Source organism: Balaenoptera acutorostrata, chromosome 15 (genome assembly GCF_949987535.1).
Source record: "Balaenoptera acutorostrata chromosome 15, mBalAcu1.1, whole genome shotgun sequence".
Classification (NCBI taxonomy): Eukaryota; Metazoa; Chordata; class Mammalia; order Artiodactyla; family Balaenopteridae; genus Balaenoptera; species Balaenoptera acutorostrata.
In genome coordinates this window covers 27,238,330-27,265,676 of record NC_080078.1, presented here as the reverse complement: position 1 = coordinate 27,265,676, position 27,347 = coordinate 27,238,330, and the positions used below count along the sequence as shown (strand labels likewise).

Here is a 27,347-nt window from a genome sequence, read left to right as displayed (position 1 = left end):
TTTCTGCCTTTTGGACCTCTTCCATCCCCCCTTTTTATTTCACAGCAGCTGCTGGAGAGCTGGACTGTGTCACTTCTGTGCCCCCAGTACCTAGGTCAAGGCCAGGAACATGGTAGCACTTGGTAAACATCACTTGAGCTGAACAGGATGGAGGCAAACACTTTACTCCAGGATTCCCAAACTTCTGCCACTCACACCCCACGTTTGTGGGTTTTGGCTAAATCAGTGGCTCTTAACCAAGGGAGTTTGCCTTCCATGGGGCATTTGGCAATGTCTGGAGATATTTTTGGTTGTCACAACCAGAAGGAGTGCGGCATTTGCTTCTGGCATCTAGTGGGTAGAGACCCGGCATGCCACTAACCATCCTACACTGCGCGAGTCAGCCCCCGCACTGCAGGATCATCTGGCCCCGAATGCCAGCAGTGCTGAGGCTGAGGCAACTTGGACTAGGTCTACATACCTATTCTATTATTTCCTTAATCTTTCCCTTTACATTAGTTCACTTTTTAATTTTAAAAAACCTTTAGAGAAACCATTTATCATTGCACAAGAAAGAAACCAGTGTCTTTCAAATACTGATTACATCCTAGCTGGACATTGTTACTAGTCAAGGCTCTGAGTTTTCTTTTGTTAAAAAGGGAGTCTGGGGACTTCCCTGGCCAGGGAACTCGATCCCACATGCATGCCGCAACTAAGAGTTTGCATGCCACAACTAAGAAGCCTGCGTGCTGCAACTAAGACCCGGCACAACCAAATAAATAAATAAATAAATAAATAAATAAATAAATAAATAAAGGGAGTCTGGGGACTTCACGCATGTCGAGACGTGGCCAAAAAAAGCGGGGGTAGGGGGGAGTTTGGTCAATGTCTTGAAAGACTGAGGAACTGTTTCAGATTAAATGGGAGTTTAGAGAAGGAACAGATAAAGGCATATAATTCTGGACTGGATCCCGGATCCGAAAATCGAAAATTACTGAAATGACTTTATTGGGACAATTCACAAACTTTGACTATGGACTACATATTAGATACTGGCATAGTATCAATATTAAATTTCCTGAATTTAGTAGCTCTATGGTGGCTATGCAAGGGAATGTTCTTGTTCTTAGGAGATACATGAAATATTTAGGAATAAAAGATCACAGTATTGGCAACTTATTCTCAAATGCTATTTTTGAAAAGTGTGTATATGTGCATGTTTGTGTATATATATGTATACACACATATATATGTATGTATATATGTGTGTGTCTATTTTGTGTGTATGTACACATACGTATACATAAACACCCACACAGAGAAAGCAAAAATGCCACAAATGGTGAATCCAGGTGAAAAGTATAAGACAGTCTATTGTATTGTTCTTGCAACTTTTCTGTAGGTTTGGCTTTTTGCAGAATAAAAATTAAAAGCAAGAAAACAAATGAAACATCTCTCTTGAATGTACCTGTAATATGACAAAGATCTCGAATTTTTTAAAAGCTCAGGAGGGCTTCAATATTAGTTTCTAATGAGTTGAACACTTTGTAATTTACTCCTGAAATAGTTAACAAAAATTAAGATGTCTACCAAATGGAAAAATACCATGTTCCCAGCCATCATATTTATGTTGATAAGATAGGCAAGTTAACTCAAGAATGGCGCTGGAATTGTTTGGGCTGGGGGGGGCGGTGTTCTAATGTCATGACATCACTTGTCTGGAGAGCTTAGTTACATAGAACTTTGAGAGTGTGTTCTCATCAGTGTGCCTGAGGTTGCGATGCTCTTGGTAAGTGTCGATTGATAAATAAAGGAAAAAATTTTCTTTAAAAAAAGATTAGCAGGCGTCAGCCAGGTGTTAAAGATAAAGGAGCACCAGCAAGAGACTTTCTCAGCAGAAGGACAGCCAGCCAGTTGAAAGAGGGGTGATTTTCTTGCTCTGTGAGTCAGGATTTTCAGCCCAGGGCCAGCCACCCTGAGGCCTCTGGAGGCTCAGCCATTGGTATTTCTCTTCAGTCCCATGAAAGTACGAGCTGTGAGACTCAGTCTTCTCAGCTGCAAAATGGAGATAACACACCACAAGCCAGGTGCCAATCTGGAGACGGGTGGTCCTGTGATCTGTGGTCTCTCAGCAATACTGACTTGACTTGCCACATCCACCCACATTCCAAGTCCCCAGGAAATTCCAGTGTTCTTGCAAAGATGTCATCAGATTCCTGGGGCCTGACACTCTCGCTGTCACCGGGGTGGGCCTCGACTGCCTCCTGTCTCAGCCCACTTTTCATTCTCCCTCTGGGTCTCATGGCAATCATCTCCACTCTGCAGGCTTTCGGTCCCCCCTTTTGCTGTGATTTCCGGCATACACACAAAGACAAAGACACACACAAACACACCCAGACACAAACACACACAGACACACAGGGACATACACAAACTCAGAAACAAAGGCACATGAAAACAGACACGCCCAAGCATAGACAGGCACAGCGATACGCACAGACTGAGACAAAAGCATTCACAGACACACACAGATGCACGTCCAGACACACATACAGATATACACAAAGACGGACACATACAGACACACCAGACCTCAGTGTGTGGTAGACTTTACAAGGGACTGGGGGTCTGGAAGGAGTTTTCAATGCAAACAATTGATAAATGTGTACTTGGTATCTTCCATACAAGTCTCCGGAATATCCTTCTCTTCCTCCCTTCTTTTACCCCCACCCCACCCCCAATATTCTTCTCCACTTTTGTTTCTTAAAGGAACAACTCCTTTCTTCTCAACTTCCTAATTTCACGCTCTGCTCTGGACATCCCCGCGCATGTCTTTTCTCTCACGAACGTGCTCTGCAAAGGAACAGGCCTTCCGGTCTGGCCTCTTCCTCTCATAGCAGGTTTCATGAAGGAAAAGAGCAGCAGAAAGATTGATTTCCTCACTCATATGAATTATGCCACACGCCCTCACATGACCTTAAAATACCAGCATGGTGTCTTAGTCTGTTCTGGCTGCTATAACAAAAATACCATAAACTGGGTGGTTCCAAAACATTTATTGCTCACAGTTCTGGAGGCTGGAAGTCCAAGAGCAAGGTGCCGGCAGATTTGGTGCCTGGTGACGGCCCATTTCCAGGCCCACAAACACTGACTTCTCACTGTGTCCTCATATGGTGGAAGGGGTGAGGGAGCACTGTGGGGTCTCTGTTATAAGGGCACTAATCCCATCCATGGCGCTCCACCCTCATGACCTAATCACCTCCCAAAGGTCCCACCTCCTAACACCATCCCAGTGAGTGTTAGGTTTCAACATACGAATTTGGGGTGGGGGAGACACAAATATTTAGAGCACAGCACATGATTACGCTGTCTGGTATTACATTTAGGGAGGGTTTGGCCTGGTCGTGGTGGTGATGGTTTCATTCATTGCTGCCCAGTAGGGTCGCTGGGAGGACCACGTGAAATGCAGTGGTAGTTGTGGTGGTGGTGGACACTGTGGGGTTAGGATTCTTTTCTATGTCGACTTATGGCCTAGTGTTCCTGGTGGTCGGTGCCTCATCTCCTCAAACACACCAAGACCTCTCCTGGCTCAGGGTTTTGTACATGTTGTCGCCTCTGCTTGGGGTTCTTCTTCTCCATTTTTGACGTGTTTATCTCCTTCTCATTCCTCAGGTCTCAGCCTTGGTGTCATCACCTTAGAAATGTTTTCCCAGACCTCTTTGTTGATTTCCTTCATGCTATTTGTCACGCAAATAGCACAGTTATTTTCATTTTCTTTTGTACTTTATTTCTGGTCTCATCCCCTAGATGGTAAGCTCTCTGAGGACAGGAACCATGCCTCATGTTCACCATCATATCCCCAGAGCCCAGCACAGGACTTAATATGCATTTGAGGTTGAATGAAACACCCCCTCAAATCTCTCTTCCAAGAAATGGATAGCTCTTACGGGCCTTACTTTTTTTTTTTTTTTTTAACATCTTTATTGGAGTATAATTGCTATACAATGGTGTGTTAGTTTCTGCTGTATAACGAAATGAATCAGCTATACATATATATATATCCCCATATCTCCTCCCTCTTGCGTCTCCCTCCCACCCTCCCTATCCTACCTCTCTAGGTGGTCACAAAGCACCAAGCTGATCTCCCTGCACTATGCAGCTGCTTTCCACTAGCTATCTATTTTACAAGGGCCTTACTTCTTATACCAGTTTTAGAATGGACTATTTCCAGGTTGCTCCCTATCAGCAATAACTAGGTAAATTCAGCACCTCGTTTTTAAAAACTTTTTCTTTCAGACCTACAGAAAAGTTGCAAAAACAGCAGAATATTCGCATATACTCTTCACCCTGCCTCTCCTAATGTTAGCATCTTTTACAACTGCAGTACAATTGTTGAAACTAAGAAATAAACATGGGCACAATATTATTAACTAACCTATAGACTTTGTTCAGATTTCACCAGTTTTTCCTTCTGACGTCAGTTTTCTGTCCAGGGTCTCACATTGCATTTAGTCCTTGTGTCTCCTTGGTGACCTCCTATTTGTGACAATTCCTCAGTCTTTCCTAGTCTCGTGTGAATTTGATATTAAAAAAAAAAAAATACTGGTCAGGTATTTTGTAGAATACCTCCATTTTTTTTTTTTTTTTAATGTTTTCTCCTGATGCGACAGGGGTTTGGGGTTCTGAGGAAGTGTACCACCAAGATGAAGTGCGCTTCTCATTGAATCGTATCAGGGATAACTAAAAACATGACTTACTACTAGTGATGTTAAACTTAATTGCTTGGTTAATGTGGTGTCTGTTGGGTTTCTTCACTGTAAATTTACTACTTTTTCCCTTTGTAATTAGTAAATATTGGGGGAGAGATACTTTGAGACTATCCTGTTTCTCCTCACAATTTTGACAGCTTAAATTTTAGTATCCATCTGTGGATTTTACCTGAGGCAATTATTACTGTGGTGTTCTGGAGGTGATTTTTCTACTTGCCTTATTCCTTCTACATTTATTAATTGTAATTCTTCTTTAAGGTAAGACTCCCTTCCTTTCTTCTCTCCTTGCTTCCATCAATATGGACTCATGGGTATTTATTTTATTCTATGGCTTATAATCCAATCCTGTCATAATTTTCTTGCTCCAATTGTTCCAGCTTTGACCACTGGGAGCTATTTCAGGCTGGTTCATATACCCTTGCAATAAGCCCCCAACCTTTTTTGAGCAATTCCCTATTTTCTGGCGCTACATGGTGTTCAAGGCTCATCTTGTATTTTCCTTGCCCCAGCTTTGGAATCAACCACTTTTCCAAGGAGCCCTGGCTCCTTTCATTGAAGAATGGTGTTTAGAAACCAAGATCTTGGTGGCAAGTGTGCTCATTGCTACTGGGGAATCCTTGCTTCTAGGTCCTCTCAGTGTTCGGAGCTTGGAAATATATTATGTATGCTAATCCATGCATACACGCTTCTATATTTATATCTGTATCTATCTGTCTATCTATCTATCTATCTATTTTTTTAAACTTTAGTTCATACTGATACTACTGATTTCAGTTCATCACCATAGGGTCATTCATGCCTCCCTCCTTATTTGTAACTTTCCTGATTTGTAACTTCATTTGTTTTTTAATTGAGGAACTTGATAAATTGTGAAAAATGTTCCCTTCTCATGCCTACCCTCTTCTTTTCTCCCCCAGAAATGACTGACATGAGAATAGGATGTTGAGTGCTAGAGGTTGCTGTCAGAAGCTAGACAAAAGAGAACCCAGTAGATTTCATGGTCCTTCTTAGTGCAAAAAGCACTAATTACACACTTTATACTTTATCAGCAGTGGGGTGCAGGAGGGTCAGCCCAGGCTCTGGAATGTGAGCTCATTGTTCCAGCCAAATGAGTCAGATGGGAATGCAAATTTTATTCGAGCAGTTGTGTATCAACATGGTTATGGAAAAAAAAAATTTGCCTATTTTTTTTCTCTCTGGAGAAAACTCTCACGCAGTGATCCTCTTACCCTGACCACTGTCCTTGCTCCTGGAAGCACCTTGCCTCTTGCTGCTGCCCTCTTACCTCCTTATTGATTTCTGCCCTCTGTCCCTCCCAACATGCATGCTGTCCTCTTTCCCTCTGACTTCCCATTTCCATTTTCACAGACTTTGTGAATTTTCACTTAAATGCAGATCCCAGCAGAAACCATTCATGGCTGGGTCTTCAGAACCTTCTCAATAAGAAAAGCCAACTTCATATTTTTCAAAATTTTGTTGTCTGAGGTTTGGTTTTCCTCTTCCGTTCCCTGTTCTTGTAATACTTCGGGTGTGGGGGAATGTTCTGTTTTTCCGTCCTTTCATAACAGCTTGGAGTTGTTCAGCATGAAACCTCAAGGAATTCTTTGCTGAAAACCCATGTTTTGCCCTCCACACTCTGAATATGTGAAAGATAAGTAAGGAAGAGCAAGAGTGGCTCACTCTGATGGCATATGAAGCACTTTTTATTTGAAACTCAAAAGCCTGACTCTTTTAGCTCCCCCACGAAAAATAAAATAAGCCCATTGGAGGTATTATTCCTTTTGGTGTTATCAACAATTCCAGAAGCCCACAGACCTATTTGACTGGTATCCTGTCATTCCCATAGCCAGGGGAGGGGACACCTTCGCAGTGGCCTGGGCTGACCAAAAATGAACCCAGAATGAACCCGGAGGGGGATGATGTCAAGTCAGTGAGACAGAGCACCTCGGGAGAGCCCATATTTTCTTAGCTGTATCCAGGAAGCCTGGATGGAAAGGTCTTGGCAGCCACAAACTTCCTGAAGAGCCAACTGGGCATCTTCCTAGGGGGTAGCAGGGATGCTAAATCATAGTGGGCACTGAACCATCAATAAGACAATGAAGAACTGCTTTCGAGAATCCCAAGAATACTGTCTATTCTTGGAAGGAATGCTTAGCAAAGTCACTTAGGGCTGGCGGGAAGGGAGGAGGATGTGGTGAGTAATAATATTAACAATGATAGCTATGGGGGCATGCCGAGCCGTAGTAATAGTAATAATAAGAAGGAGATGATGACGACAGTGATAACAACGATGAAATCGGCTGGAAATTAATTCAGTTCTGCCTTATGAGCTGGGTGGTGTACATAAATTTATTGTACACATCATATCTCATTGAATTCTCACAACAACTGTGTGAGGCAGGTACTGTCATTAGCCCCATTTTTCATCTAAGAAACTGAGGCTCGCAAGATGCTACGTACGGGGCTTGCAGTCCCAAAGCTACAAAGTGGCTGGATTAGAATCCTGAACCTGCTTTCTGAAATACTCTGCTGTGTTGTCTTCTTGGGAGGGTCTGTCCTGCAAGCTGTAGGGCCTTGGTTTCGCTGAGCTAGGTATTCGGGCGGTTGTGGCGGATGCATCAGCAGGAGTGCCCACGATGCTAGTCACACGGCCTAGAGAAAGGAAGCGAGGGGCCCTCCCTCCATAGGCTGCAATCTAATGGAGGAGGCATTTGCAGGGCCACGTGTAAGACCTACTGTGGGGCATGGTCAACCACGGAGGATGGGTTCATCAAACCATTTATCTAAAGATCTGGCAGCTGTTTGGAGACAGGGTAGTAGGAAGAGAGGGAAGGCATGTCAGGCAGTGGGGCCAGCAGGAGCCAAAGCACAGAGGTGCGAAATGGTAGTGTGGGCGAGAAAGGCAAGCAGTTTGGTATGGCTAGAAGCTAGGGTTCTAGGTGAAGGGGTAGACAAAAGCTATAGCTGGAGAGACAAGCAGGGGCCTTGTGTGAACCAGCTACACCCAGTGTTTCAGAACGTCAGCTCTAGATACAGAAGAACCTGGGTGTGGATTCCAGTTCAGCCTTGTACTAGCTGTGTGACCATGGGTGATATTTTAGAACTTCTCTGAGTTTCAATTTTCATCTTTGGAAAACAGAGAGACAAATAATACCATCTACGTTAGGACGAGGAAATGGAGAGCCTAAGTACCCAATCTTGGATCACACCATTGATGAATGGATTTGCCAGGATGCACATCTACTTTCTATTACACATACAACTTTACAGTTCATAAAGCTCCTATATATTCTCACTTAATTTTACAGATTTCAGATCACTAAACTATATTTGCATTGTAATTTTTCTCTCTGTAATTGTCATGCCTAGTCTACGTGGCGCTCAGGGGTAAGCATCCTGTCCGACTCTACCATGACATGGTGGGTCAATAGTAATGCAAGGGTCTCAGGTTTGCCAGTGCATCAGAATCACGGGGGAGCCCCAGAAAACTGCAGCGGTCGGGGCCCCATCTCAGCATAACTGCACCAGAACCTTCAGGACTGCTGCTTGAGCTTTCTCTTTTATCCATCTGTGATTTAAACCATAGCAGAAAAGTGTTTCTTGAGTAAGTGAGTAAATGACCGTACTGTATGTATCGATCAGTATAGGCTAGTACATGCTATGACAACGAGCAACCCCAAACAATAAAGGTTTGGATTTTGCTCACATTATATGTCCATGACGGATTGGCTGGGGGCTCTGCTGCTCAATAGAGCAGCAGCCCAGAAGTGACACATACTCCCTCCATTCACACTCCCTGGCTGGGACTAGTCATGTGACCCCCCCCAGTGGCGCAAGAAGTGGGTTCCAGTGTGTGCCCAGAAGGTGGGGAGCCAGAGGTGAGCCACACAGATGACTGCCAGATTCTATGAAGCCAGCTTCATTTTCATTTCAAAATGAGACTTAAGAAGCTTGCTCAAGGCCAGATAGCAAATATGGAGCTGGACTTGAGCTCTTTTTCTGTTTTTCTCCTGGCTCAAGGCCATACTTTTTTTTTTTTTTTTTCCAATGGAATGAGGCTGGATGGTGCATGGCATTAAACATAGTGGTTAAAAGCCTGGGATCTGGATTGCCTCCAGACCTTCAGCTCTGCCACTTACCAGATGTGTGAGCTGGGCAAGTGACAGAACCACTTTGTGGCCATCAAAGAGACAGTCAAAGGCTGGGAAGGGTAATGGAAGGATATGTTTTCTGGAATGAAGTGTTTGGGGCCAGGTAGGGCTTACCTGAGTGGGATTAATATTGGATGGGGATGAAGGAGGTTGGTGTCAAAGGTTTCCAGGACTTGGGGTGGCCCCTGACACACCCAGGAGAGAAGAGTGCCTGTCCCCCATAAGTTGCTTCTTTCCTCCCTGCCCCAGTGGGAATGTCTGGGCTGCCAGGAACAGAGAAGCCAACTCAGGTTGATTTAACCACATGCATTAGCTCAGAGAAGGGGATGTCCAGGGCCTTGTAGGTCTGGGATCAGTCCAGCAGCTTGGTAATGTAGTCAAGGACCCAGGATCTTTTGCTTCCTCTGCTCTGCCTTGTAGACTCTACCTTATCCAGCAGTTACGGAAGAAGCCACTGATGGCAACTGAGATTCCATGCCAGGCAGGGAGAGCGAGCTGGCTTCCCGGGGCTCTCTCTTCCAGCAGAGAAATTTCCCTTTGCCACTGCCCCGGCGAGTCTCTCTCCAAGTCTCACTGGCTCCAACCAGCTTCAGCCTATGAGAGGTCAGCGTTCTTGGTGGAAACGCTGGCCGATTTAAGCAGAAAGGGGAATGTAATAAAGGATGTTAGGTAACCCACAGAATCATTGGGAGGGCTGGAGGAAAGAAATTGAGGCTAAGCTTCTAGGAAAAATGCCCCAAACCACACTGCAGGCCCGGCCTGATCAGCTAACCATCACCCTGCCTGAGTTTGCCGTCACTACAACCATCACTGCCGTCAGCACCCGTGCGGCTTCTCCACTGGGAGCTCGGCCCTGCAACCGCCATCCCCAAAGCTGGTTGCTTTGGCCACTGGTCACATCAACAGAACCGAGGCTCACGACCAGATTCAGCCTCACGTGGTACATCTGGCTGGCAGAGTTTATGTCATATCCCTTGTCCTAGTTGCAAGGGAGGCTGGAGATGTGCAGCCTGATTTCTAGTCTAGGGTGGTGGGATGTAAAATGTGAGATCTCCTCAAATACAGATCGGCTGGAGATACATCAGCTGTGTCACGACAGCCTGCCCATCCTTGACAGAGCACTGGTGGGGCAGAGGCGGTAGGAGTCCATAATGAGCTTGGATTGACCCATGGGGAGGGATGGTACGTGGAGACCAATGGCGTTGCCCGGGACACACATCTGTCTCCAGGCGGGTTCTCTCCTCTCTACTGTCCCCATGTGATCAGGGTGTGTACCTGCCTGAGATGCCTCTTAAGGCCCCAGTCCACCCAGCTCTCCCAGTTACCTACTCTCACCTATTCTTTATGGACCCATCCCTATCTCCGCAATGCTCTCCCCTCTCCTCCTTGCCTAGTTCACGCTAATGCATCCTCCAGAACTCAAGTTCAAGGCAAATTCTTTCCTACCCTTCCATCCAGCCTCTTTTTTTTTTCCTGGTCATTTGCTCTTCTTTTTCATTCTATATATCACATGACATTTCAACATTTATTGGTTCAGTTATTTAATTAACACCTCTCTTCCCTCTAGGCCATCAATATGATGAGAGCATAGGCTGTGTCTTGCTCACAGCTACTAACACAGTAATTGCCACTTAAGTGCTTAAGTTTTTATTGACTGAACGAGGGTTAAACAAATCCCATTATGGGCATTTATAAAGTTCCTCTTGGATCAAAGACATTTTAATAGCGCTTTTTGGAAACCACAGGTTAAACCCTTAGAGGTATACATATTAGAATCACCCTGATTTTTTTTTCCCCCATCTATAATGCCCTCCATGGATCCTATTACATCCACCCCTGCCCTGTGAGAATCACTTCCACAGTGAGCCATTGCCATTGATGGGAACATGTGACATGCCTTGTATCAGGGTAGAAACCTAACCTGGGGTACCATGGCCTGAGGGTAGGGGCAGCTTCAGTTCCTATAAAAACTTTCCTCATGATGTCACAGTGATTATATTAACCCCCAACCTCACGAAAATTCTCTTAACAAGTTTCTTTTTGTTTTTGCCAACAACTTAAAAATATTTGGGTGGCTTTTCCTATGTAAGGGGAACCTTTTGTAAAACAGGCTGCCAGTCTCCCAGGAAACTGGGAAGAGAGAGCGCATCAGAGCTTCAGGAGAGCCTGGTCTCTTTCCACCATCAGGAGGAAGGGCGGGGGTAATTCTGTCCACTAAAGAGCAGTGGATTGTTTCCAGTGTGCTAGAAACTAATTTTATTTCCATATCTGAGCATATAAGGTCACACCCCCCAAATTGATTTGGAATTTATATTGGGAGATAGGGAGAGAATAAAATAACTCAGACATGTAATAATAGCTATAATTTACTGAGTGCTTAATCTGTGCAAGGCACTTTTCTACATGCTTCACGTACATTAACTGGGTCCTCTTCGCAGCAACCTATTTATATCTTTATTTTAGATCAGCGGTCCTCAACCTTTTTGGCACCAGAGACTGGTTTCACGGAAGACAATTTTTCCACGGACGGGGTGCAGGGGGAGGGGAGTGATGGTTCAAGCGGTGATGCGAGCGACGGAGCGATGGGGAGGGGCAGATGAAGCTTCACTCGCTCACCTGCCGCTCACCTCCTGCCATGTGGCCCGGTTCCTAACAGGCCGCGAATGCAGCCCGGGGGTTGGGGACCCCTGTTTTAGATGAGAATATCAAGGCACAGTCCACCCAGATACGTATGGTATCTTAGATTGGAGTCCTGACCTCAGGGGACTTCTAGCTTTTCAGCTTTATGAAGGCTTTTGGGGTAGGGAGAAACTTGTTGGTCCCTGAGGCCAAAGTTTGCAGGTCTGGGGACAGCCTGACCTGGTGGAACTCCAGCCTTCCCACTTACCACCTGTGTGTATCTTTGGGCTGGGCAACTTCTCTCCCCTCTTAGGCCCTTGGTTTCCTCACCCGCAAAATGGGAACAACAATATCTCCCTCCCGACAGGATTATTGGGAGGACTAAATTAGCTAATGAATGGACAGCACCTGGAGCAGTGCTTGGTACCCTGTAGCTGCCCATCAGATGTGATTTCCCTTCCTCTCTCACTTCCTCCATCAGGTGGGTTGGGTGCTGTTCACACCTGGAGGGCACCTATTACCTCTGGCCTGCAGGAAGTGGCATTATTTCCGGAGGGAGTGAGCAGGCTTGCAGGGTGGGCAGGCCAGAGTTTGCTGAGATGGATGTGAGTGTCAGGTGGCCTGGGCAAGCCCCTGCAGACCCTGATGCAAGGTAAAGGAATAGCTAGAACCTCCAAGGCTTTTGATTTTACAGCAGCTTGTTGGCCCAGACATGCTAGCTCATGGGACTTTAGTGCAAGGCAGTACTGGGTTCTGGATTCAGACCCAGGTTCACACCCTGTCTTACTGTGGAGCCTTAGGCCAATTTCTTCATCTCTCTGAGTCTCCATTTTCCTATGACTTGACTTGGAAGAATATTGGTAGTGACCTTGAAATGCCCTCAATAAATGTTAGCCCCTCTTTTTTAGAAACAATTATATGTATAAGGTTAAGATTTAACCCCTAGTAAGAAGTCACACCTTTCTCTGCGCCCCCTGACATCCATGTACATTCTGGTTCTGTGTCCTGTGTCCCATTCTACTGTGCTCTCTACCGTCAAAACGCCACCAGTCTAAAGAGGAGACAATCGAATATAAATAGTTTTCAGGGCCCTGTACAGGGTCTGGCACAGGGAGGTTTAGGAAGCTCGTGTAATGGGGGAGAAGCATTTTCCTGACAGCAGCTCCATAAAACCAGAGGGACTGTAGCAACTGCCCTCCTAGGAGCGCCTCCTCTCACCTTGGTGAACCTTGGGAGGGAAGTAAAAAAGGGCTGAGATTTGGCGCCCTCAGCGGAAGGAACAGGGACAGGGTCTGGGGATTGTCATGGAGGCGGGAAAACTGGGCTTTGGTTTGAGCGTCAGACAACCCCGGATGCCCACTCCTAGCTGTGTGACCTAGAGATAGCAGTTGTTAACCTGGCCAAGCCTCCATTTTATCCTCTCTGGAACGGATAGGATGGTAATACCCACTTCCTGGGGGCTCTTGTGAGGACCCAGGAGGAGTTGTAAAAGTACTCGGCACCCAGGAAGCATTCCAAGACTGGCTGCTGGGATTATTGTTGTCACAGTGGTCAAAGCCTTTGCAAAGTCTCCAAGGTCCGGGGCCCCGGGCGCGCGCATGCGCACGCGCACCCGGTCAGCCAGGTGAGAGGGAGGCTGCCGTGCCGCACCTGGCTTTTAACCCTTCACCTTCACGGAGCGGAGGTGGGCGGAACGGATGCAGAGACCGGGACGCGGGGTCGCGAGCCCGGCTAGACCTAACCCCAGGGCGAGGGGTCGGCTCTTTGGGAGCGCGCCTACAGGCCGGGGTCCGCGCGCGCCGCGGAGGGGGCGGGGAAGCGCGGAGGGGAGCGAAGTCTCGCGAGATCGCGCGGCGGCTGTAGCGGCGGCGGCGGCGGCCCGGGAGGTGAGCTGCGGACGGCGGCAGCGGCTGCGGCGGCTGCCGTTGGGGCTGAGGAGCGGGTGAGAGCGGCGGAGACCGAGGGCCGGACGGGGGAGCCGGCCGGGCGGGCGGCCCGCGTCCTGGGCGGCCTCCCCATCCGGCCCTGCGGCTGCAGCGGAGCCGCCGGGTCCGCGCCGTCCCGGGACCCGCGCGGGCGGGGCGGGGCTGCCGGGCCAGGGCCGCGGGACCGCAGGGCCAGTCCCCTCGCAGCCAGTACCCGCACGCGGGTGCGACCGCGAGGCGCGCCTCAGTTTCCCCCGGCGGCGTGTTGGCGCCGTGGACGCGGCGCTGCTACCCGCGGCAACACCATTTATTGAGTCTTAACCGTCTGCCCGCGCTTACGCGGTTCCACTGCTGGGCTGCACGGAGAGGTGAAGCGCCCTGCCCAGGGTCACGCTGCTGGGACACGGTGGAATCGGGGTTTAAGCCCAGGCACAGCGAGTCCAGCGCCCCGCCCCGTACTTGCCTCCCATCCTTCTCCCCACCCCCACTCGCTGGGTTTTAGGGCTCGAGTCCTACTCCTCCGATCCCGATTGGGCTGCAGAGGGTGTGTCTGGGGACCCCCCGCCCCCTACTTGAATGCAGCATGGCATATGAGTTTATTGGGTGAGAGTCCTTGGCTTTTGTCGATTTCCCAAAAGGGTCCCTGCTCCCGAAATGGTCAATAACTTTTGTTTGGCCCTGTGTGAGGGCAGAAGTGGGCTTAAAAGCAGCGGTGTGTGCCGGGGGTAGGGCGTCAGATCTAATGGAAGTGGAATATTGGAGCCCAGGGCTTGCTTTAAGCAAAGGAAACTTTTCAAGTTTGTTTTTGGTTAAGCACGTGATTCCACTCTTTGGAGCAGCGGTGCTCAACTTTGTCAGACCAAGGCTCCTCCCCTTCGCAGCAAAAGTTTGTAAAGCCCCCATTACAGCTCTGAAATGAACTTCGTCAGTAATGTAACCTACCTACATACATAATTGAAAATCAGTGTGATGCTCCGATTTAAATGTAAGGGAGAAGTAAAAGGAGAACAATATATGACATGCATTGCCATATCACATCTAGCACATACTGCTGTGCTGTACCTGCTTCTAGTGAATAAGCTTGGCTTGAAGAGAGGTAAAAATATCAGGAGCTATCTCATACAAGAAAAGGAAAGATCAGAGAGATAGACACAGGGGTAGGGGACGCCTAAGTGTTGGGATAAACTTTATGATAATGAAGAGAGAAACAAGTCCAGGTTGAATTAGGAATAACATGCCAAGATAAAGTACAGACTCTCTCAATCAACATACAAATAATATTAATATAACCCGTCCATGCACGCCACATTTTCAAACGACATTGTAGGGCAGCTTTTGTGCCACAAGCTTGGAGGTACTGCTGCTTCGAGGCACCCTGCTGGATTCCTACCGCTTATCACTGATAATAATGAATAAAATATTAGCTAGATTGAAGGGGTTTTTTTTGTTTGTTTGTTTTGCTTTGTTTTTGATTCGGTGCCAGTACGTTACTTAGTAGTGTAGGTATGCTCAGTATTGTGACACTGCAATTATATGTTGAGTTAATGCATGGTGTGAGGAAATGGTCACTAATTTTCAGACACGAGTTATTATTCAATCTCAACTTCTCTCACGTTAGCTACCTTCCCCTGAATTACTGGGGTTTTTCCATAGTTTCTTGTAAAAACTGTTCAGTGTTGTGTTCTAAAGTAACGCCAGTTATGGTGATAAATCTGGCTGGTCATTGAAAGGATTCTCAGGACCAGGATAAATCTTCATTATGTAGATCTGTCCCATATTGTGAGAAGTTCAAGCATCCTGGCTTCCAGACACTAAATGCCAGTGGTGTGCCCCAGTCACTTGACAACTAAACATGTCTCTTAGAGGACCGTACTAGCTCCCTTGAGATCCACTCTATAGTCGTCGTTGTCTAGTCAGTTATAACAGGGAGGGGGGCCGAATTTAACTGACACTCAAACAGTTTTTATTGGGAACAGTTTTTCCCTGTTCTTTCTTTCTACTTACTAATATCCATATTAGAGAATTTGGTCAATGCATATTGTACAAGGGTGAAAACTAAAATGACCTATAATCACATTGTCCTCAGTCCTCCTAATATGATTCATTAGAAATTCTTTTCATTTGAAACTCTATTAGTCTTGCTGCTATGGGGAAAATGCAAATTGAGTTAAGGAAGTTCATCTCCGACTATTATATAGCTACAGTGTAACACGATGAATTTCTTCAACTTTTGTTAAATCTACAAAGGAAGTTTATTTTTCCTTTTCCTTGGATAGATAAATTGCTTCTTTGCTATAAGATGTTTGTTTATTGTTCATTGCTTGTTACTTTTGAAAGGTGCTGTGGAAACAAGCATGTAAGTAAAGGCTTTTGTCAGAAAAGAAGGATGTATTTTGTACCTGTTTTTTTTATTTGGAGAGAGTATGACTGTTGAACTTGAAACCTTTTATCCGGGCTTGGTAGTTTCTGGTGGGATTAATCGGGTGAGAGGGAAGAAGGGAGTTGGGGGGCCCCTTCCTTTCAGAACATGAAGTTTCTCCCACTGCCTCCTCTCCAGAGGTCTCCCAGGTGCCAGACCTAAAGGTTTTTCCTACAGTGATCCTCTGATTATTTTTACTTTCCCTTGACCCATATGTTTTTTTTTTTTTAATTTTTTTTTAAAAGGATTTTCTTATTTATTTATTTATTTATTTATTTTTGGCTGTGTTGGGTCTTCGGTTCGTGCGAGGGCTTTCTCCAGTTGCGGCAAGCGGGGGCCACTCTTCATCGCGGTGCGGGGACCGCTCTTCATCGCGGTGCGCGGGCCTTTCTCTATCGCGGCCCCTCCCGTCGCGGGGCACAGGCTCCAGACGCGCAGGCTCAGCAATTGTGGCTCACGGGCCCAGCTGCTCCGCGGCATGTGGGATCTTCCCAGACCAGGGCTCGAACCCGTGTCCCCTGCATTAGCAGGCAGATTCTCAACCACTGCGCCACCAGGGAAGCCCGACCCATATGTTTTAACAGGACTTTAACAAACTGCACTTATTAAGAAATGTGTTTGCCCTGTTTTGTTTTGTTTTTGTTTTGTTTCAATAAATGACATGGCACCTCCTAGCAGGAAGGAAGCAGGGTTTCAACCCTGAAGTGTTACTGCAGTTGGCCTTTAATTGGGGTGGGGGCCTTTTCAGGTGGACATTATTTACTAACTCATTAAACACTTATTGTGGGGGGAAAATAAATAAATAGCCTAGAGATAGCTACATTGAATACTTTTAGATTGGAAAATTATCCAAATTGAGTGATTAATTTGTATTACTTTGTGCAAGCAGTATCATGTTCCAGGGTAAAAAGAGGTCACTCTTTTTTAATCACTACCTTCTAAAAAAATACTCATATGTACAAAAATGAACCAAATAACATTGCGTGGAAGTTGAAACCGTTCCAGTGTTTAGGTGTGGGACAAATTGTTGTATGGACAAAAATCCATGCCTCTGTGGATGAAAATGCATAATTTATTATATGCATATCTCTGAGATTTATAATTAAGCTATTTCATTGATTTTTTTTTAAGATGCATACCTGAGATGGACTAGTATCTTAAAATTGACAAGTCATGGTTTAATTGGCAACTTTTGTTCTTTCTTAGTGGTACACAAAATAATAGTGTGTCTGGAAATGATGGCATCTTATCGATAGATGCAGTGAGATAGGGATATGTAGAAATTTCAGCACATTGATTAATGTTTAACACCAAAAACTTTATACAAAGGATGACTTGCAAAATAAAGATACATAACAGTTCCAGGTCCTTCCATCTCAACTAGAATTCTTTACTTGGAAGATGCCTTTAAAGATTTTCCCCCCATGTAAAACAAATGGAGAATCAGTGTTTGTAAATATAAGAACCATTTTCAAAATGTTTAGAAGGAAACAAACTGGTGATTTTTCATGGAGAGCAGATGGTATGGTTAATGTGTTTGAAATAAAGTTAATCAGACAGTATCACCAGGCAGATGTATGAATATGCCTTCTTGGGTTTTTTTTCCCCATTCTGGAAGGTTCATAGGTCCACTTATAAATGAAAGTTGTCTCAAACGAGACATCCTTAATTTGAATTTCAACAATTCACTGTTATTTTAATAAGACATATGCTTGAAAGTGTATTTATTCCGTGCTAAAGACAGAATTTATATGGGAGGCTACATGATGTCTCCCAGCCTGGAAATCTGTGTATGGGCTCTGCTACTGAGGGCAAATTTCATAGGAAACTCAGCCACGTGAAGACTGTTTGCATACCTTCTTCCCCAGGTGGATTTGAGCTTTTCTTCTCAAGTGCACTCCCCGAACCTGCAGCACATCAGCAGCTTCCTGGAGCTTGTTTGAAATGCTGACTCAGGGACTCACCCCAGACTTACTGAACCAGAATCTGCTTTTTAACAATATCCTCCTCCAGGTGATGCATGAGGATGTGTAAGAAGCATTGGACCAGATCACTGGCTCTCAACCTTGAGTGTGTATTACCAGAATTGCTCCCTACCACTCCCGGAGTTTCTGGTTCAGTAGGTCTGGGCTGGGGCTTGAGAATTTGCATTTAACAGGTTCTCAGGTAATGCCGATGCTGCTGGTCCAGTGACCATACTTTGAGAACCATTAGGCTAAAGCGTCCTCGTTGCACTTTCCTATTCTCCCTTCTGATTCCTTGCCCCCCAAATAGCACTTTTATAGATTATTATCATCATGTGCTTTAGCTTGATTAAAGAAAAAAAATCAGATTGTCTTGTATGATTTTGTGATGGCCACACTAATCTTGCTTGTTAATATCTAATTTCAGAGAAAAATTCTTTTATTTTTATTTATTTACTATTACTTTTTTAGTTGAAGTATAGTTGATTTACAATGTTGTGTTACTTTCAGGTGCGCAGCAAAGTGATTCAGTTATACATACATACATATATACACACATATATATATTCTTTTTAGGATTCTTTTCCATTATAGGTTATACAAGATATTGAATATGGTTCCCTGTGCTATACAGTAGGTCCTTGTTGTTTATCTTTTTTATATATAGTAGTGTGTATCTGTTAATCCCAAACTCCTATTTAGGAAAAAATTCTCTTTTAATGCATGTTGGATTTTGACTCTAGGTGATAAGTAGTTCTCTTTCTCTTCGTCCTGTGAGTTATACTTTTAACACTTTAAAATTCTTTTTATGTATATAAAATGTTCCTGTGGTTCAAAAACTAAAATGGCGTATCTTGAGGAGTCTAATTTCCAACTCTCTCTTGGTCTAATATGCTCCCTTCGGCCACAGATAATTTTTTCTATTTGTTTCCTATAGATGTCTACGGTTTCTTTGTGTAGATACAAGCAGATACCAGTATACTCTATATATCCCCTCCTTTTTATATAAAATGTAAATTATTCTGACCCTGGTTTTTTTTTTTTCGGTTAGTATACCTTTAGTATCTTTCTACATTAGTATATAGAAAACATTTATTTAACAGATGCAGAATATACCATTGTGTGGCCTGTGCCAGAGTTTATTGAAGTAGCCCCCATTGATGGATACTTGAGTGTTTTCCAGTCTCTTGCAGTCACAGCCTGTGGTGAATAACCTTGTGCACATATCACTTCGTATATGTGAGGTGTATCTGTGGGATATCTTTCCAGAAGTGGGATTGCTGGGTCAGTGAGCAATGCATTTATAATTTTGATAAATGCTGCCCTCTTTCAGGGTTGTACAATTTTGAACTCCTGCAAGTAATGCTTTAGAGTACCTGTCTCCATAGCCTCTCCCAATAGAGTGTTTACCAACCTTTGAATTTGTATCAGTCTGATAGGTGAAAAGTTACTCGTGGTTTTAATGTGCATTACTTTGATTATGAATGAGGCTGAGCATCTTTTCATATGCTTAAAGGCTGTTTCTGTTTCCTTTTCTATGAACTATCTGTTCATGCCCTTTGCGCGTTTTTCTTTTGGATCGCTGCTTATCAGTTTCTAGGAATTTATAAATTAGATTAGCCCTTTGTGATGTGAGTTGCAATTTCCTCAAGCTTGTCATTTAAAAAAAATTTACTGTCATGTATTTTGGTATAGAGAAGGCTTTAAAGTTTTTTCTTTAAATTTTAAGTAGTTAATATTTTATGGTGTCTGGATTTTGAGTCACGGAAAGGCCTCCAAGAATTTGGATTTGGCCCATTTTTTTTCTTTCAGTGTTTTTTTCTTTTATGGTTTCATTTTTACACTTAAACTTTTGATCCATTTAGAATTTATTCTGGTGTTCAGGAGTGATATATAGATTCAATTTTTTCCATATGGCTACCAGTTATCTTTACCCATTTGTTTCAGAATACAATACACCTTCATTATATTCTGAATTTCCAGATGTATTGGGGTGCATCTCTGGACTTTCTGTTCTATTCCATTAAGTCTTTCTATTCCTGCACAAGTACACATTATTGGTTTTATAAAATGTCTTAATGCCTTGTAAAACTAGTTTCGCCTGTTGCCCTTCGTTTTCCTGGCAATTCTTGCTTGTTTATTTTTCCATGTGAACTTTAGAATCATTTGTCAGTTCCAGAAAAAAAAAGCAAATTGAGATCGTGTTAAATTTATAAACATAGGGAGAATTGATATCTTTCGGATATTGAATTTTCCTATCCAAGAACATTGTGTATTTTTTCATTTGTTTGGTTTTACTCCCGAATCCTTCTGGAGCATTTTCAAGTTTTTCTCATATAGGTTTTGCCCATTTTTTATTAAATTTATTGTGTGTGTGTGTATATATACATATACATGTGTGTATATATATATATTGTTTTTGTGAGATCTTCTCTTCCTTTATCTTTTCTAAGTGGTTTTGATTGTTTGTATGAAGGCTGTCTATTTCTGTGTAAGTACAGAAGTTTGTATACCCTGAAGTTCTAAGTAGTTTTTAACAGACGTTAAATTCTGCAGAATCCTTTATACGTTTTTGCCTAAGAGAAAAGAAAGCCTTGGGAGTCAGGCTTACAGTTAAATTCTGTGGCTGCATTTATGAGCTCTGTGGACATCTGGGGATCTATTTGACTACTCTGAGCCTCAGTTTCCTAATCAGTAAAAGGAACATTTCTGGCTTGGTAAGAATGTTGGGAGAATTAAATAGAGCTTGGGACTCATCACTTAGTGCCACTTCCACCACCATCACTGCCAGTGGCAACATGGGTTGAGGTTGCTGTGCTCTTTTTCTTCTTCCTCTTTCCCCTCTCCCCTTTAAAAGAGAAAAAAAGAAAAGAAGAAAAATAATAAAACGATGCTAGACTTGAAGTTAAAAGCAAGTTGTGATTCACTCCGAGCAGGATAATCAGTATACTACTGAGAAGAGAACCAACTCAGCCCCGTGTTTGAGGCCCCTCCTGCCTGCCTTTCTAGCCTTGCTGCTGCTTGCCCTCTCCGATGCACCCTGACCAGAGGCTGCTTAGCTTTCCCCAAAGGCCCCGTGTTTCCTCTAACGCCATCCCTTCCACCCAGAATGTTCTGCTGCCTAATTCTACCAGTTCAGATATGTGCTGCCCTGCACCCAGTAAAAAACACGATCTGTCTCCACGTGTAGCTTGTCGGTTCTATAGCTGGGCCTTGATAGACTGGAAACTGTGAGGAGGGAAACTATGTCCCTCATGTCCACCAAAGAATGCAAAATACCTGGCAAAGAACAGACACTCAGATATTTTAAAATAAGTAAATGAATAATTAACTTTGATCTTTCTTTTGCCTCATATTATGTGTCTGGGTAATTCATCTGTCACCCAGTACATTGTAAACCCCTTGAAGGTAAGGCTTATGCCATTTCTCAATAATAATAGTAACAGTAATAATAATGGTGGTGGTGGAGGTGGTGAGAGGCAAATGGATTTATTTTATGTAAGAACATGTAATAATAAAAGCGAAAATTGATGTTCATTGAACATTTATTATGTTACAGGAACTGTTTTAAAGTCCCCGATGTGGATTATCTCACATAACCCTCAGCAGTCCTGTGAGTTGGATCCTGTTATTATGCACGTGGGGAAACCGAAGCACATGGGTTTATGGACTTGCTCAAGATCAGACAAGCTAGGAAGTGGTAGAGCTGAGACTCAGATGCAGGTGTTCTGAGTCTAGCAACCCAGCTTTTCACCTGCTGCAAGGTTGAATACAGTCATGTGTAGGTCCTCCAACCATTTAGGAAAAGTTATTTACTCCACTTGCACCTGCTCATTTTCCTTCCCAGTCATGCCATTTTAGTAACTTGTATTTTATTCTTTCCGATTCCTCTCAGACTTCATGTTCCCCAGGAGGCTTTCTCTGACCACCCTGCCTGGCATGAGTAGATGTTCAATTAAAAGTAATTTTAACTTTTTTCCCCCCTAGGTTCACAGTAAAGGTGCTAAGAAAGAGAATGTAAGACAGGAAAATAATTAAATATTTTTACTGAGGTAAGTTTTTTATGATTTAATTTTTTTAAAGGAAATGTCTCTTATTTTTTAAAAATTCCTCTCCATAGCCTGCTTTCTTAAGATGTAAGAGGGAGATTGTTTTAGGAGTGTTTAAGTTCATAGAACCTGAGGTTCTTAAGGTAGATGCCAGGAAATGTGGGCTGTTTGAATAAGGTCATTTGGCTTCCTTACTTCTTTGACTTGAATCTTTAAATTTCCATCATCTCATTGTTTTAAAGCGTGGTGCTGAGAAGGAGGTCCCACAGGTGGAAATCCATAAGCTGTTTGGTGATTATATATACTTGCAACATTCCGTGAAAACTTTGATTTTAAAGTAGGGAGTTGAAGGGATTTGAAGCCACTTGGTGAGATTGCAACACTTCATTTTCTTAAACGAAAATTTGTTGTTTATTTTCTTATTATAATAGTGAGAAAAAACCTCCCTCAATGACACCTAATTCCTGCCACCCAGAAATGGCTGCCATTAATATTAATATTTTGGTGAAAATCCTTTTAGAAACTTATCTATGAATATAGAAGTATTTATATACAAATCTTTAAATAAATTGGTTTACACTCTATATGGTGGTCTCTTTTTTTTTTTTAATTTTATTTATTTATTTATTTATTTATTTATGGCTGTGTTGGGTCTTCGCTTCTGTGCGAGGGCTTTCTCCAGTTGCGGCAAGTGGGGGCCACTCTTCATCACGGTGCGCGGGCCTCTCACTATCGTGGCCTCTCTTGTTGTGGAGCACAGGCTCCAGACGCACAGGCTCAGCAGTTGTGGCCCACGGGCCCAGTCTCTCCGCGGCATGTGGGATCCTCCCAGACCAGGGCTCGAACCCGTGTCCCCTGCATTGGCAGGCAGACTCTCAACCACTGCGCCACCAGGGAAGCCCCTGGTCATTTTTAAATGCAACAATATTTTTATATATCTCTACACATGAATTGTAAAAGACATGCATAATCATAAATGATCATTTTACTGACCATGTAATATTCCATTGTTTTAGAGGCACCATACTTTATTGAATCATTCCTTTGATGACCATTTAGATTGTTTCTAGTGGATAATAGTGTGTTGATTAACCCTGTACTTATATCATTGTATACATGTTCATTTATCTTCTTAGAAGTATAACTACCCACACTGAGTTTTGTTCATCTTTTTAATCCTTGCCAGTCCAATAGGAGAAAAAAATGGTATCTTTTTTTTCTTTTTAATTTTATTCCTTTATTTATTTTTGGCTGCATTGGATCTTCGTTGCTGCGCACGGGCTTTCTCTAGTTGCAGCGATCAGGGGCTACTCTTCATTGCGATGCCCGGGCTTCTCATTGTGGTGGCTTTTCTTGTTGCGGAGCATGGGCTCTGGGCACACGGGCTTCAGTAGTTGTGGCACGCGGGCTCAGAAGTTGTGGCGCACGGGCTTAGTTGTTCCGTGGCATGTGAGATCTTCCCAGACCAGGGATCGAACCCGTGTCCCCTGCATTGGCAGGTGGATTCTTAACCACTGCATCACCAGGGAAGCCCCAGTATCTTTTTTGAGATAGCAGGGTTTTTGACTGGAGTAAACCTTTTATGTTTTAAAGACCTCTTTCATTTGATAGTCTTGCATAAAGAATTTCCTCATCGAGAACATACCTGTGATTCTCATGTGTAAGTGAGACACTCTCTTGGACTTTAAATGTGATGAAAATGTTAAAATATGTTGAGTTCTTTGTGTTTAGGTCTATTGCCCTGATTAACTCATTATAAATATTTTAGAATTATTGGCAACTAACTAATTGTCTTGGATACTGAAAGTTTTCCTTTATAGAGAGTAATGCCTTTGTTTTTTCTTCACTTACAGTGGAGCTTAAAGAAGCTTTAAAAACTAACTTCTTAACATCTTTCAAACATGGATACCAATTGTAGAATAGCATACAGAATGTGATTTACAAATTTGCGTGATAACAGAATATTACTGAGTTATGTGAATATGTATTCACGTGTAAACCTATGAATATTGATGTTGAGTCTCATCTGTCCAAAGGATTTTGCCAGTTTCTGATATGAATGTGAGATCTAATTTTATGTTTGTTTTAGATTTTATTTCAATCAAATAAGGGTTACCTAAGGAAGGTCTCACATGAAACAGATACCAACTGTGTTATTGACCTACTGTTTGTTCTTTGACTTAATAAAAAGCCAGTTAAAATTCATCTCTTTTTCCTTGACATAAAATGCATCTTATAGAATGCCTTTCATGTGGGCGCTTTACTTTTCACTCCAAGTTAACATTGTTGAGGCTGGGACCAAGTGTGTTTTATTCACCATGTTACATCCAGCAACTAATGTGATATCTGGCATGTACATGGCAGACACTCAGGTCATTTTTGAAGGAATTAATGATTGGTGAATATCATCATTGTTAAGTTAGAATTAAGATGTAAATGAGAAGTGCCTTAAATTTTAATTAAGAAATTTAATTTCTTGGCGAATAAAACTAGCATCTGTGATTTTTAAATGCATCTGAATCTAGACATGCATAATTGTAGTGACACTTGCTACCGTAACATTTTGTGATGTTTTGTTTGGACTGTTGATTTGGGTTCTGTCCCGTTTCTTTGCAGAATCACATATACTACTGTGTTTTAAATCTGCTTTTTTGTCTGTTTTTTGTTGTTGCTGTTAAGGGCAAAGTAAGTGAAGTAGGTCAGGTACTAGATCTTATTAAAGAACCCATTTGTGTTTCATATTACAGACATGGGAATATCTTTCAGTTATGTTATTTGAAGACAAGGATAAAGTAAATGCCCCCAAATATATTTTAAGTTATAATGGAGAGAAATTGAGTTATATTTTAATTGGGGTTCAGCATTTATTAAAAATAAAAGTAGATAAATAGATTGCTAGCCATTAAGAAGAATGTGTAAATCTTTGTTAAGTATCCTGCCTATTAAGCTTTTCTGACTCATAACCAGCTTTTCACAGCCAAAATAAACAGAGAGAATGGAACAATTATCTAATAGATTAAAGCAATGTTGAGGACTCTTGTTTCATACATTTTGTTTCCACTGGAGTATGGGATTCTAAAGAATGCATGTGCTAGTTTTAATCAGTATTTTAGCAGCAGTTATTGCATGTAAAAAAATTTAACTTATTAAATAATCCCCTAGCAATTTTTATTTGTACTTTAATTTTCTTAGCAACTCCTTCCTTAAAAAATAGTCTAAAGTTAAATCTAGGCAGACTTGAAAGGAAATTATTGAGTCTTCATTAGTAGGGTCTAAATTAATTAGATTTCCTGGACTTTACCCTCTGATATCATATTGTGGCTAACGGTATGATCCTGTATTCGTTTTCTAAAATAACCAAAGTTCTGGGTTCTTATATCTCTTTTCTGCAGTGGTATAGGGATTTGCTTATATTGTAGCTTTCATTTCACTGATGAGTTAATTTCTTTAATTGCATGCTTTAAAACCCCAATTCTAAAAATACTCCTGGAAAGTGAGGCATTACTAGTAGTAGTAAAACTGGAGTCTTAATTAAACTTAAGACTTTATCATTTATTTCTCCTTTTAGCTGCATTTGTAAAAATTTTTATACTGTATTTAAACAGATTTCAAGACATTCTTAAGTATTTAATGGGTTGGATTCTGTGCATTTGCAAGTTTCTTCCTATTTTAGGCATAAAGCTTAAAGTTTAGACTGGCAGTGTAAGTGGTTATTTGATTGGAAAGTTAGAAAGAGGAGAAGTTCTGTCTTCATATACAGGGTTTGTGGTGGTAGAATATTTAGATGAAACTGTTTCATGGTCAGGGTGAGAGTACTGAACTGCAGTAGGAGGGCAAAAAACTTGTTAAGTGCTTATATGCGATATGGATAACAGCTCCCTAGCAAAGCCAGCACTCTGGCCTTACTCCTGTAGTATCTGTAATGAGTTGGTCTCTCACAGAGGTTTTTGTTGTTGTTGTTTGTTTTGGGTTTTTTTTGTTTTGTTTTTTTGTTTTTTTTAAAGGACTGTATTATTTTTCACTTGTGAGGTCAATGTTTTATTTTTTATTTATTTTATTTATATTTTATTTTTGGTTGCATTGGGTCTTCATTGCTGGGCGTGGGCTCTCTCTAGTTGTGGTGAGCGGGGGCTGCTCTTCGTGGCGGTGCACAGGCTTCTCGTTGAGGTGGCTTCTTTTGTTGTGGAGCACGGGCTCTAGGCACACGGGCTTCAGTAGTTATGGCACGTGGGCTCAGTAGTTGTGGCGCATGGGCTTAGTTGCTCTGCGGCATGTGGGATCTTCCCGGACCAGGGCTTGAACCCGCGTCCCCTGCATTGGTAGGTGGATTCTTAACCACTGTGCCACCAGGGAAGCCCCCAGAGAGGTTTTATTAAACTCTGAGTCTTAAGGGGAGAGTTTTGGAAAGAGGGGTAGAGAACAATAGCTTTGGGCCACAAGTTCCATAATGAACGTGGTGCTTAGTGAAACTCTCCAGGAATAGCTGTCTCCAGCCTCCGAATGTCCCATTGCCCTTGAGACATTTCCCTCCTTGCTAACCCTAGAAACTTTTCCTGGTGTTGTGGTGTGATGGAACATTGTCTGGAGCTGGGCGGAGGGAGTCTGACCGTCTACCGCTGCAGAGTCTAGATGCTCTCTTTAAGTAGACTTCCAGCATGGGAGGATGGCATATCCTAGCACTGTGATGATAAATATGGGAAGTCCATACAAGCTTTACCTTCGTTCCAGTTTGTTCAGAGAGGACACCTAGTTCATGGTGAGGGTTATGTTTGTGTCTGCTAAACCCAGTAAGTTTTGTTTTAAGTTGATTTCAGTCTATTCTAATGTAACAAAGTTTTTCAGTCTGAATGTTCTAGCAGCCATCACTCAAACGTTAATTGCTGTCAGTGGGAAGGGATATCCTCCTACATCTTTTCTGGAGCACTTGAAACCATCCCACTTCCTTTTTCTTTTACCTTAAGAACTGATTACTGACACTTGGGAATTATAATCAGATTGCATCAATCTTTATGGAAAGGTTACCAATTATTGCACTGGAAAATAGGCATTTGTCTCTCATAGTAAGTGTTTCTCTTGGTGTGTCTCTCTCAGTTCATTGCTTTTAAATACCTCTTAGGTGAATGAATGCTTTGTGTCATGCCCTGATTTAATACATTTAAAACAGACTTTATGGATGGCTTTCTTACTTTCAGTTGTATGGGAGGGGGAATAATTTATTCAATATGGAATTTTCATAGGATATTTCAGTTGCTTAGATGTCCTTGGGGTAGAAAAGAAAGGTTGATGTCAATTACTTACACTGTGATACAAGCTCCAGAATCAGTATTTGCATTGAAGAGTTGAGAGCAGTGAGGATTTTTATGGTGGGGATGTACACATAGAGCACTGGGCTCTACCTCTTGTGTGTGTTCTCTCATTTTGTTCTCTAATGACTCTCTGAGGCTAGATACAGTCACTCCAGTTTTAGAGAAT

At 42.9% G+C, this 27,347-nt stretch overlaps 1 protein-coding gene across 8 annotated transcripts in view; it reads left to right on the top strand.

Annotated features, from left to right (window-relative positions):
* Positions 1-13,354: 13,354 nt before the first annotated feature.
* The window catches only part of MRTFB (myocardin related transcription factor B), a 196,910-nt gene continuing 182,917 nt past the window's right edge, over positions 13,355-27,347 (top strand). The window contains exons 1-2 of one of the 8 annotated variants that reach the window (XM_057530120.1): positions 13,365-13,404; positions 21,814-21,878. The gene's annotated coding sequence lies outside the window, so the exon portion shown is untranslated. Of the gene's footprint in view, positions 13,461-21,409; positions 21,440-21,813; positions 21,879-27,347 lie in introns of those variants that run through there. The other 7 variants (XM_057530123.1, XM_057530121.1, XM_057530122.1 and 4 more) reach the window with 7 other exon arrangements.